Source organism: Nerophis ophidion, linkage group LG07 (assembly GCF_033978795.1).
Source record: "Nerophis ophidion isolate RoL-2023_Sa linkage group LG07, RoL_Noph_v1.0, whole genome shotgun sequence".
NCBI lineage: Eukaryota > Metazoa > Chordata > Actinopteri > Syngnathiformes > Syngnathidae > Nerophis > Nerophis ophidion.
In genome coordinates, this window is record NC_084617.1 from 52192638 (window position 1) to 52206093 (window position 13456).

Sequence of the window (13456 nt, forward strand, 5' to 3'; positions counted from 1 at the left end):
TTGTTTCCTAATGGATGACATTTTTTTACAACTCTAAGTTAGAAAACGTTACAGACAAACCCTTCCAGAGAAAACAGACCACAACCAGGTTCTTTTTTAAACAATTAGGAGCAGTCAAAAGGCATCAGCAACTGCAGACTGAATGCAACATAACATTGCACACCATAGGCCTTATCTACTAAGATCCCAAATAATGAGTCTGAAATGATCGCTAGAAAATTGTTGTTGCAAAAGTTTTTCTACATATGAAAATGAATTAACACTATTCAAATTAACCGCAAACGACACCAAAACAACTCAACTGAATTTGTTTTAATTAGCCCTTTAAAAAGGAGCTGTTTGCTACTACTGCAGAGTAACTTTTTCAATCCACAAATACAACAAAAACACCACCGGCTAACTTTTGTTACCATTGGTGGTTTAACAGAGCACATTTGTTTTACAATGTTCTATATTTTTCACATTCACGAAGTTTATTTAATCAAAAGTTTATTGGCCTGCATAAAATAATTGGCTTTTATTTGTGTCTTCATTTTGAGGTCGCAAAGGCAAAGGCAAGTGTTTGCATGTTTATTTCATATTAACACATAGCGCTTGTACCCGTGATCTTGTCCTTTCGGTCATAACCCAAAGCTCATGACCATAGGTGAGGATGGGAACATAGATCAACCGGTAAATTGAGAGCTTTGCATTCCAGCTCAGCTCCTTTTTCACCACAACGGATCGATGCAGCGTCCGCTTTACTGAAGACACCGCACCGATCCGCCTGTCGATCTCACAATCCACTCTTCAACCTCCCCAATTTGGAGATTGTACTCAAATGGGCGAGAACCATGGACTCGGATTCTGAGGTGCTGATTCTCATCCCAGTCGCTACACACTCGGCTGTGAACCGATCCAGGGAGAGGTGAAGATCCTGGCCAGTTGAAGCCATCAGGACCACATTATCTGCAAAAAGCAGAGACCGTATCCTGCAGCCACCAAACCGGATCCCCTCAACGCCCTGACTGCGCCTAGAAATCCTGTCTGTAAAAGTCCCCCGTGACCCAACCTCGGATAAGCGGAAGGAAATGGATGGATGGATGGTGTTTCTGAAGGTACCAACTACCTCATTATGTGAGTGAAGCTGATTGTTGTATTACATATTACATTTGATCTAAAAACCAAACTAATCAAGCAATTATCATTTATTTCTCCATAAACTAGTACTATATATATATATATATATATATATATATATATATATATATATATATATATATATATATATATATTTGCTTTATAAAGAAAATCCCGATCCTTCGACTCAGTTAATAATGCATAAATAATACACGTAAAAAGTAATACAAAACGTGTAGAAATCCTAAAAACTGGTTATTGCTGAAATTGACTGAATATTTAAAAAGCAGATTTGAAAAATAAAGTTGACCAGAGTGCTCTACAATTTAGGTTACAGTATAAAGTAGCCCACTATGTTTATGTTTAAAAACAAAAGATTTCTCTCTGAGCAGGCGATAAATCCGCGGACAACATTACACATACACACCATAAATGTAAATCAACTTTTGCTTCATAATTTATTATTTTGTTTATCATCTTTTCTCCACTATGTGGACCTGACCGGAACCCAGAGGTTGTGAACACATGACACAACCAGTGTTGCGAAGGCTGCAGCCAAAGTGACCAGGACCCACAAACCCTCAACCGCATGGGACGGGTCCTTGGAAAGATGCAGGGTAAATGAAGAGTCCGGCGATTAGTTGCAAATCATGGCTTTATTGAGGTCTTGCACACAGCCAATCCAACAAAACACCAGCCACTCCCGCACTCACGCCACGCTACGCTCCCTCACCTCGCTCACCCACACACTCACTGACGTCACTCATCTCACATGCTGTCACATATTAAAGGGCCACACACACACATACGCTACTCTGATAACACATGCTAACCCCTTTGAAGTGTCACTACCGCATTCAAGCAGCCTCTCCTCGGCGAGTCAGGCAGGGCTAAAGCAATAACAAATGTTTTTATAGTAGCAGATTTAAGTCCATATTGCATTAAAAACTAGATGTTGACCCACTTTTATGGTGGAGGAACAATGAGCCCATATATCCTCTTACTGCCAAGTGAGCCAGGCTAATAAAAGTCTCAATCAATCAATCAAAAAAAGCACTTTATATGTAGAAAGGTTTTGTTAAGAAACCATTCTGAGCCTTATCGTATTTATTTTTTATTTTATACATGTTGACCACATTAACCCTGGCAATGGACCCTGTGTGTAAATGTATGTTATGCCATTGTTTACAAATTTGGTAAATAAATAACCCAAAATTTATATATATATATATATATATATATATATATATATATATATATATATATATATATATATATATATATACACACACCCCTAATATATATATATATATACACACCCCTAATATATATATATATATATATACATATATATATATATATATATATACACATATATATATATAATTGCCAAACGTATTGGCCACCTGCCTTAACTCACATATAAACTTGAATTGCCATCCAATTCCTAACCCATCGGGTTCAATATGATGTCGTTCCACCGTTTGTGTCACACCGCGGTGAGGGAAGTCTGATCTTGGCTTTTTCTGTCTTGTGATTTGCATATTTTATTTTGAAAAGCAACTCGTCTTGTTTCAGATCACGGGCCCTTCCTTGTGTGTCACCAGTCTGACGTCATCCCTGAGCCTTGATTGTTTCCACCTGTTTCCCATTACCATCATGTTCTATTTAGGCTCATGCCTCCCCTTGTCATGTGCCAGATCGTCTCGAGCTTTCGTGTCAATCTAGCGTCCATGTCCATGTCCATGTTTGTATCCATGCCTTGCTTCTCCCCACGTTTACTTCCTTGGAACAAGAATTCTCTTGCTGTAATTTTGAATTGTACTTTTTTCCTCCTTTGAGCAACCTTTGTTATTCTAGCCTTCGTCCAACCTATTTTGTGAGTTTTTGTAATTTTTTGTTTTCTTCCTCTAAGATTGAGTGATTTTTTGTTTATCTTTCTTAGGGATTAGGTAATAGCCCTTTTTGTTCTTCCTCCTGTTGGAGTACTTTGTGTTATTTTTTATAGTAGATACGACTTTAATGACAGTTCGTCTTTTTGTTATTTTTTTCTCCTCCTATTTTTGGAGTGATTTTTGGTTTATCTATTTCCGGAATTATTTCCGCAGACTTTTTTTGTTAATCATTAAGTGCGTAATACTCTGGCTCCGGAGGTTTAAAAATTGGTTTCAAAATAAAAGCTTTATTAGATCCTCATATCTGCATCTGAGTCCACTCCTTATTCCAAGTCCTGACAGTTTGCAGCTATTACAGCTTCAACTCTTCTGGAAAAGGTTGTCCACAAGATTGCGGAGTGTGTTTATAGGAACTTTTGACCATTCTTCCAAAAGCGCATTGGTGGTGTCACACGCTGATGTTGGTCGAGAAGTCCTGGTTCTTAGTCTCCCTTCTAATACCTCCTAGAGGTGTTTTATCAGGTTTAGGTCAGGACTCTGTGCAAGCCAGTCAAGTTCATCCAAATTAGTTTCCGTCATCCATGTCTTTATGGACCTTTCTTTATGCACTGGTGCACAGTCATGTTGGAAGAGGAAGGGGACCACTCTAAACTGTTCCCACAAGGTTGGGAGCCTGGAATTGTCCACAAATTGTTGGTATCCTGGAGGATTCAAAGTTATATTCACTGGAACTAAAGGACCAAGCCCAACTCCTGAAAAAAAACCCCAGACCATAATTCTTCCATCACCAAATTTCACATTCGGCACAATGCAGTCCGAAATGTACCGTTCTCTTGGCAACCTCCAAACCCAGCTGCTCGACCATCAGATTGCTAGATGGAAAAGTGTGATTCATCACTCCAGAGAACACGCCTCCACTGCTCTAGAGTCCAGTGGTGGCGTGCTTTACACCACTGCATCCGACGCTTTGCATTGGACTTGGTGATGTATGGCTTAGATATAGTGGCTCACCCATGGAAACCCATTCCATGAAGTTCTCTGCGTACTATACGTGGGCCAATTGGAAGGTCACATGAAGTTTAGAGCTCTGTAGCAACTGACTGTGCAGAAAGTCGGCAACCTCTTTGCACTATGCGCTTCAGCATCCACTGACCCCTCTGTCAGTTTTTGTGGCCTACCACTTCGTGGCTGAGTTGCTGTTGTTCCCAAACTCTTCCATTTTCTTATGATAAAGCAGACAGTTGACTTTGGAATATTTAGGAGCGTGGAAATTTCACGACTGGATTTGTTGCACATGTGGCCTCCTATGACAGTTCCACACTGGAAGTCACTAAGCTCCTGTGAGCGACCCATTCTTTTACGAATGTTTGTAGAAACAGGCTTCATCCCTAAGTGATTGATTTTACACACCAAATGATTAAGACACCTGATTCTGATAATTTGAATGGGTGGCCAAATACGTCTGGCAATATAGTGTGTGTGTATACATATACAGTATATATATATATATATATATATATATATATATATATATATATATATATATATATATATATATATACAGTGGGGCAAAAAGTATTTAGTCAGCGACTGACTGTGCAAGTTCTCCCACCTAAAATGATGACAGAGGTCTGTAATTTTCATCATAGGTACACTTCAACTGTGAAAGACAGAATGTGAAAAAAAAATCCAGGAATTCACATTGTAGGAATTTTAAATAATTTATTTGTAAATTATGGTGGGAAATAAGTATTTGGTCACTTTAAACAAGTAAGATCTATGGCTCTCACAGACCTGTAACTTCTTCTTTAAGAAGCTCTTCTGTCCTCCACTCGTTACCTGTATTAATGGCACTTGTTTGAACTCGTTATCTGTATAAAAGACACCTGTCCACAGCCTCAATTAGTCAGACTCCAAACTCCACTATGGCCAAGACCAAAGAGCTGTCGAATGACACCAGGAAAAGAATTGTAGACCTGCACCAGACTGGGAAGAATGAATCTACAATAGGCAAGCAGCTTGGTGTGAAAAAATCAACTGTGGGAGCAATTATCCACTGATAATCTCCCTCGATCTGGGGCTCCACGCAAGATCTCATCCCGTGGGGTCAAAATGATCATGAGAACGGTGAGCAAAAATCCCAGAACCACACAGGGGGACCTGGTGAACGACCTGCAGAGAGCTGGGACCAAAGTAACAAAGGTTACCCTCAGTAACACACTATGCCGACGGGGAATTAAATCCTGCAGTGCCAGACGTGTCCCCCTGCTTAAGCAAGTGCATGTCCAGGCCCGTCTGAAGTTTGCCAGAGAGCACATGGATGATACAGCAGAGGATTGGGGGAATGTCATGTGGTTTTTGGTATGAAATCAAAAAATTTTGGGGAGTTTATAAAAAAACTCAAAACAGATTTTAAAAAAAATCGGAATTGTACTGTTCAAGTTGACATGAAAAAATCTCACACAGGTCACACATATGGGCAAAAAAAAGTAGGAACTGACCTGCAATGTGAACAAGGTGTAAATTACCACATTTCCCTCTCAACACATGATTATGTTCAGTCTACTTTCAGACTAAGTATGTACAAATATTAACAAAAAAAATTACAGTTTGCTCAGTAAGAATAATAAATAAATAACTGAAAAAGTGACAGCATGAAGAAACAACAGGAAAAGGAAAGAGATGACTGGCTGATGCGCAAGAAACCTAAGAAACTGACGAGGAGAAATTACTCAGGCAATGAATATCAAGAGGCAGGACAATTGGAAAGTCACCCACACAACAAAGACAAGTAAAACAGAAACGTAACTTTAAATACAACCACCAGAAATCGAGAAAAAAAAAGTTCAATACTGGCTCAGTGCAATCGGGTTTTTTTTAACGTCTGCTGGAAAATTATGCGCCACTTAATAATGTTATGTTTATTATTAGGCAAATGTTTTTCCAAAAAATGCTGTAAAATTGTACAACCTGTGTTACATTTGAGCTCCCACTGTAATGCTGTAGGTACAAATCGACTTTTTTGGGATTGGGAAAAGCTTCTTTATTGTTTTTCTTAACCTAAAAATGTCGAAGTTACCAAACATATAGTCCTGACCCAAAACAAGACTGTGTCTGATCTAAGAGTAAAGGAACGTTGGAGTATTAAGACTCAAGTAAAAATAAATAGTAGTTTGAATGATAAAATAAAAAATTTTAAAACTACTGAGTAACGTCTGAGTTATCGGGTACCTGTTTTTTTTAAGGATACTTCAAAGCTTCTTAACGAAACTCCAACCTTAGTTGCTCAAAAAGAGGAAAAATTAGGTGGAACATTGGTGAGCACACAACGAACTTGAAACAGCATCTGCAGGTGAGTCATCCTAGAAAGTGAAGCAAATTACTTCCTACACAATTATGTTTATATAATTATAAATGTTAACTGTTGTGTTTGTTGCCAAGGGCAGTGGTGAATAATACTGTAGATGACTAGTGCGCTATGAAGAGTTAATTTGTTACTTTTTACAGAATGTCATATTATTTATATATGTCATTTGACAGCTGATAAAATATGTTTTCCTTTTATTTTAAGTGTAATATAAATATATAATAGTGTGAAATGATTAAACTATTAGTATATTCTTTGACAGCATTGAGCTCTTTTTTTGTGATGAATTCCTAGCTTACAATTATTTGCTAGCAGCATAAACAAATGTTTTTTAAGAAAAAATATTTGTATTCTCTTTTTTTTTTTTTTTTTGTCCGGTCCAGCTTCTCAGGCAAATCATATAGTTGATGTAGGTGCCCGTATCAGCTGGTCAGATTTACTTTACAAAAGAGAAGTGTAGGATACTTCTCTTGTTGCCTTATTTGAATTTGACTTTATTAAGTTTATTTATATTATCATTTTGTGCAGCCGGGCCGGAGCAGGAGGGGATAGAAAGAGAAAAAAAAGGAAGACAGAGGGGGAAATTGTGGGAATTAAAGGGAGGATTAGACAGAGAGACAAAAACAACAACAGCAAACACAACAAAAACAACAACAACAGTAGAACAACACCAGCACATACGATATGTACAAATATGATCGGAAAAGTGATAGCAAAGAAGCAGCTAGTGGAATAAATAATAATATAGGAATGACAATGGTCATTTTTACACTACAACTGGAGCAATACAAATACCAATAAAAAAAGCGCTATTGATCATGAACAATACCAATAGTTTACCTCTATTATCAACAATACAGTTGTTCAAAAGCAACAATACGTATACATAATGATAACTAGAAAGATACATTTTTTAAAAATTTAAAAAAGGAATACCGAAAGATGGAGGGGAAGAGAGAGAGGCAACCTATATTGATCTTGTAGATTGTTATAGTAACAATGTGTTAAGTTTTGTCAGTATGCCATGTGTTACCTAGTTTACCCTAGGGCAACAACGTTGATATATGTTTGATGAAACGTGATTATGTGTATGAGTGTATGTATGTATATGTACTTGTATATGAACATAATGTGTATATGAATGTTTGTACAGTATATGTACGTATGTTTGTTTGTACAGTGAATGTATATGTACAGTATATGTATGTTTGTACCGTGAATGTGCGTGTAGATGGACGAACTTGGAGTATGTAGGTATGTACTGTATTTGTGTATGTATGTGGGAGCATAGGTGCCTATGTATGTACGTTTGTATGTATGAATAACGGTGTGTGTGTGTGAGTATATGTGTGTTTGTATGTACAATATATTTGACTCCCAGTGTGCGTGGGAGCCAGAGTGCGGCCCCAGCCGCCCAGAGAGCCCGACCCAAACAGCAGGTGTGGCGCCCAGGGAACCAGGGACCACCGGCCCCATGCAGCCAGGCCGGCCAGCGACGGGAACCACCGCGACGGGAACCACCGCGCCGCCCGGAAGAGCCAGCAGCAGGCCGCAGACAGACGCGCCCGGCAGAGGACAGGGCACGAGAGAAGCAGCGGACGGCCAGACCCAAAGCCAGCAAGAGACAACCCCTCACATGGGCAGAAAAACGGGACGCCCTGCCCCGGGAAACCCAGAGACTCCCCGCAACCGGACAGGAAGACCGCCCCCGCCCCACCAGCACCCAGGCTCCCACGAACCCACCACCATCCCCGGGGAGCACGGCGCGGTCCACCCAAATCGGCCGCCACAGGACCACCCAGCGCAGGGCCGCGGGAACCACCCACCCCACCCGCAGGGACCCCAAAGATGGAGATGGAACAACCAGCAACCGCCCTGTCGACGCCCCCCCTGAAAGAGAGGGAAAAAACGAACACAAAAAAAACCAACTCCCCCCCCCCAAAAGAAATAACGTGATTAATATATATATATATATGTAAAAATAATAATAATTATATATATATATATATATACTTATATACATTATACATATGCACACACACACATACATATATAAATGATAAATGGGTTGTACTTGTATAGCGCTTTTCTACCTTCAAGGTACTCAAAGCGCTTTGACACTACTTCCACATTTACCCATTCACACACACATTCACACACTGATGGAGGGAGCTGCCATGCAAGGCGCCAACCAGCACCCATCAGGAGCAAGGGTGAAGTGTCTTGCTCAGGACACAACGGACGTGACGAGGTTGGTACTAGGTGGGATTTGAACCAGTGACCCTCGGGTTGCGCACGGCCACTCTTCCACTGCGCCACGCCGTCCCACATGCATATATGCAATACCTATATGTATATATACTCATACATACACATATACATATACACATACATACACACACACATATATATACATACATACATACACACACACATTCATACATATATACACATACATACATATACACATATAAATACATACACATATATACATATATACATACATACACACATATACACACATATACATACATACATGCACACATACACATACATATATAAATACATACATATATAAATTCATATACACACCTCCGTATACATATATACACAAAAAAAATAAAAAACATTTAAAATAAGATCACAGACATGCTGACACACAACATTACTACCCCAGCAGCTGGCCGTCTCGCAGCAACTCGGAATACCCTGCCGCAGCAAGCTACCACAATGGATGAGGGGACTAGACCCAGCCAGCCCCAACCAAGACGGGCACCCAGAAGGGATGGACGGTGGAACCCAGGAGCTCCAGACATGCAGCCCGGATGCAGTAGCCTGAGGCGCCGACCCCAATTGACCAGCAGGCCCAGAGCGTATCCCCAGAAATATACATACTCACATATATACATATATATATATATATATATATATATATATATATATATATATATATATATATATATATATATATATATATATATATATATGTGGGTGTGTGTGGGAAAAAATCACAAGACTACTTCATCTCTACAGAACTGTTTCATGAGGGGTTCCCTCAATCATCAGATTGCGCTCTACCACGGTATCAAACACTATTCTCTAGATAATCCAATTAAGACATATATATATATATATATATATATATATATATATATATATATATATACATATATATATATATATATGTGTGTGTGTGTGTGAAAAATCACAAGACTACTTCATCTCTACAGAACTGTTTCATCGGATTGCGCTCTACCACGGTATCGAACACTATTCTCTAGATAATCCAATTAAGACATATATATATATATATATATATATATATATATATATATATATATATGTATATATATATATATATACATGTATATATACATACACATACATATGTATACCAATACATCGATATACATCTGTATATATACATACACACACGCATATATCCATATACATACATACACATACCGATATACATACATATTATATATATATGTATATATTTATATATATATATATATACAGACATACACACATATACATATATACATATATATATATATATAAATATATATATATATATACAGACATACACACATATACATATATATATATATGTATATGTGTGTATGTCTGTATATATATATATATATATATATATATATATATATATACACATATATATGCACGTATACATACACATACATACACACATACATATACATGTATACATACATACACACAGAAATATATACATACATACATATGGGGCTAGCGGGGTGTATAAAATATACGGGACTTGTCATGGATGCAAAGGATTCTGGGTATTTATTGTGTTGCGTTTAGGTTGCGTTACTGTGAGGATGTTCTCCCAAAATGTGTTTGTCATTCTTGTTGGGTGTGGCTTCACAGCGTGGCGGATATTACTAAGAGTGTTAAAATTGTTTATATTACAACCATTAGTGTATTCTGTGTCACCCAGTATGACGTGCAGTCGTGTGCGTGTGTCTGCGGAAGCCACACACAATATGTTGCTGGACTGGCAAGCAGATGTACATGCTGTAGAAGGCGACAAAGCCAATGGCTTCATAGCATGTCCTAATACTTATTAACTGGGTGACTGCCGGCAGTCATTCTAGAGAATGTTTGCGTCTCCTATTGTCTTCTTCGCTTTGTGACACGGGTCCTAAATGGCTTTTTGAATGGTAAAGGATACCGATCCCAGAACCATGTATATCAAATATTTCTGAATGGTTCAACCGCCACCCGCCCGAATCTAATTAAAATCAATTTTTTTGTCATGTCACCCGCCCGACCCGCTGTTTATCCGCGGACTCCACGGATGAGACCGCAAACCGCGCATCTCTAATACCCACACATGCACATACACACACACATATACACATCTATGAACACACACATACCTGGAACCATACATGCACACACATATACGTACATACACACATTTACATCCATCCATCCATCCATACACACACACACACACACACACACACACACACATATGTATACGACAACAAATCCATACACAGGCCGAAGGGATTTGTATTCTTTTAAATAAAAAAGGGCTATTGTTTTTCAATCAATCAATCAATGTTTACTTATATAGCCCTAAATCACTAGTGTCTCAAAGGGCTGCACAAACCACTACGACATCCTCGGTAGGCCCACATAAGGGCAAGGAAAACTCACACCCAGTGGGACATCGGTGACAATAATGACCCAGTGGGACGTCGGTGACAATGATGACTATGAGAACCTTGGAGAGGAGGAAAGCAACGGATGTCGAGCGGGTCTAACATGATACTGTGAAAGTTCAATCCATAATGGATCCAACACAGTCGCGAGAGTCCAGTCCAAAGCGGATCCAACACAGCAGCGAGAGTCCCATTCACAGCGGAGCCAGCAGGAAACCATTTTTTTTTACTTTTGTTCTACTGTAATTCAAGTTCGTTAAAATGTTGAACTGAATAGACCAAACCAAAACAGATTTGATGACTCTACAGTATGAGTTTATATTTTAGCCAACACACCAGGACTCCAACTAAATTAAAATTGCTGTAATAATCGCATTCGGTGGAAAACTGAACGAAGCCAAAGTATTGTTCAAATAAATTAAATACTTAAAAACAATATATGAAGTAGAAAAAATACAAGACATGACTCACAGAGACTGGATGCAGGAGACACACCTATTATCTCCCTGAACCGGCTGGAGCGTGCAAGTAATGGTTTGAGTAAAGACTGAGCAAATTTAAGTAGTGGAGGAAGAATTTATTACTGCGGGCGTGGTGTTCTAGTTTTTACTTAATGCGTTCTTGCAGAACAAGGCAGTGGTGCCTGCAGTTGTGGTATCTTCTTAAAACATTAATATATTCACCTTTTTAACCATGAATTGATTTACGTGGACCTCGACTAAACAAGTTGAAAAACGTTTCCGGGTGTTACCATTTAGTGGTCAATTGTACGGAATATGTTCTGTACTGTGCAATCTACTAATAAAAGTTTCAATCAATGCTGCAGTGGCCTGGATCACGGTGGTATTGTACAGTAGGTTACAAAAGTTGAGGAGAAACTTTCTGTCGACCGTCTGTGACGGTGTACTCTTACCACGCCGTCACTTGAGGACCGTCCCGTCTCTAACTGTCTCTCTCTCTCTGGCCGCACCTGCACGCAAATACAATGTCAGTGTTGTGACTTGGAGAAGAAAACGTTTTGAGCGGCTTGTAGTCAGATGTACTCAACAACGCGAGACCCAAGCACGCACAAAATAGAGACTTATCGGGCATAGTCATGGTGTCGTGGAGTCAGTCAAAAGAACGCTGCACGGGTCCTGATGGGTGTGGTACTGAAAGGACCAAGGGAGCCAACCTGTACGGATATATTAAGTCCAAAGTGGGAGGAAAGATTGACCTGAAGAACATGGCCATCAACTCCCTGGGCCGACAGTTTCTCAAACAGGCTCTGTCCAAAGAGGAGGAATCCTAACATTGTTCTCTCACCAAAGTCTTGTATGTCCTTGTTTTTCTTCTTAAGACATTTGCTGTAAGTTATTTCCATATTTGTGTTTTTCATCTGACTTGCCCTGTCTCAAACATGACACAAAAGCGAAGCAGTTTTACGTTTTGCTCCTTCAATGGTGGCACATACGCAAAATGTGGCGTTCCAGATGCATTCATGTGTACTACAAAGCAAATTATGAATAGTCGTTGGTAATTAGCACTACTGTTTCCCGCTAAAGCCACACCAGCTGCACTGGGGAACAAGTAGGCCAACCCTTTAAAACAGTAAACCCTTGATTATCAGTCATTAGTGATAGAATGAAATGTGCCGAAGTTTCGAGGCGAGTCTTGAGTAATGGAGGGAGTGTTACTGTGAAGCACGGAATCAAGGCTTGCTTCATGTCGGAGAAGAGGTGGAAATGATGAAGTCTGAAGCATCGCTGCCAAGTTGTACCATGTGACTCTCTTGGGGATGCGAATCAGATTTTCTGGGACATTTGCGAATTCATAAACCGCCCAAGCTCCATTGTAAAATGTGGGCTTTTGAGACTTGCAGTCAGTTCGGACTCTGTAGGAGAAAATAAATTGTTTATAAAATGCCAATAGAATCAAAGAATGACAACAAGTTCAATCCAAATCGGTTACCACTATGTCACTAATAATAAATAGCTTGTTTGTATTTGTGATGCCAGCAGACCTTTTGGTACATTTCATTCTACAAGATGTGGGCAACGTCACTTCTCAAGGGTGTTTATTACTGTAAACCAAGGACGTGCACATGATTATAGAGGGGCAGGGGCTCAAAGTCAGAAAAGGGCAGGAATTTTTTTTTGGGTGCTTTACACAATATGGAAATTAATGTAAAATTTAATTTGCTAATAGGAAGCTAACTACTTAGCTGTGTGTCCTTTGTAGGTAAAAGTAATTGCCATTTCTTTTGTGTCAACAAATTATTGTCATAATTAGTTAATTCACATTATCATAGGCTTGGAAGACATGAAAAGCAACAAAACACTGGTTTATTATTAGGCAATTTATTGTTAAAGATAAGCACTTTA

At 39.1% G+C, this 13456-nt stretch overlaps 1 protein-coding gene across 1 annotated transcript in view; it reads right to left on the reverse strand.

Moving 5' to 3' along the window:
* The window catches only part of LOC133556457 (beta-1,4-galactosyltransferase 3-like), a 54501-nt gene extending 42852 nt beyond the window's left edge, over window positions 1-11649 (reverse strand). Inside the window, exon 1 of the mRNA XM_061906396.1 lies at window positions 11565-11649. The gene's annotated coding sequence lies outside the window, so the exon portion shown is untranslated. The remainder of the gene's footprint in view (window positions 1-11564) is intronic.
* Between the last annotated feature and the right edge of the window lie 1807 nt (window positions 11650-13456).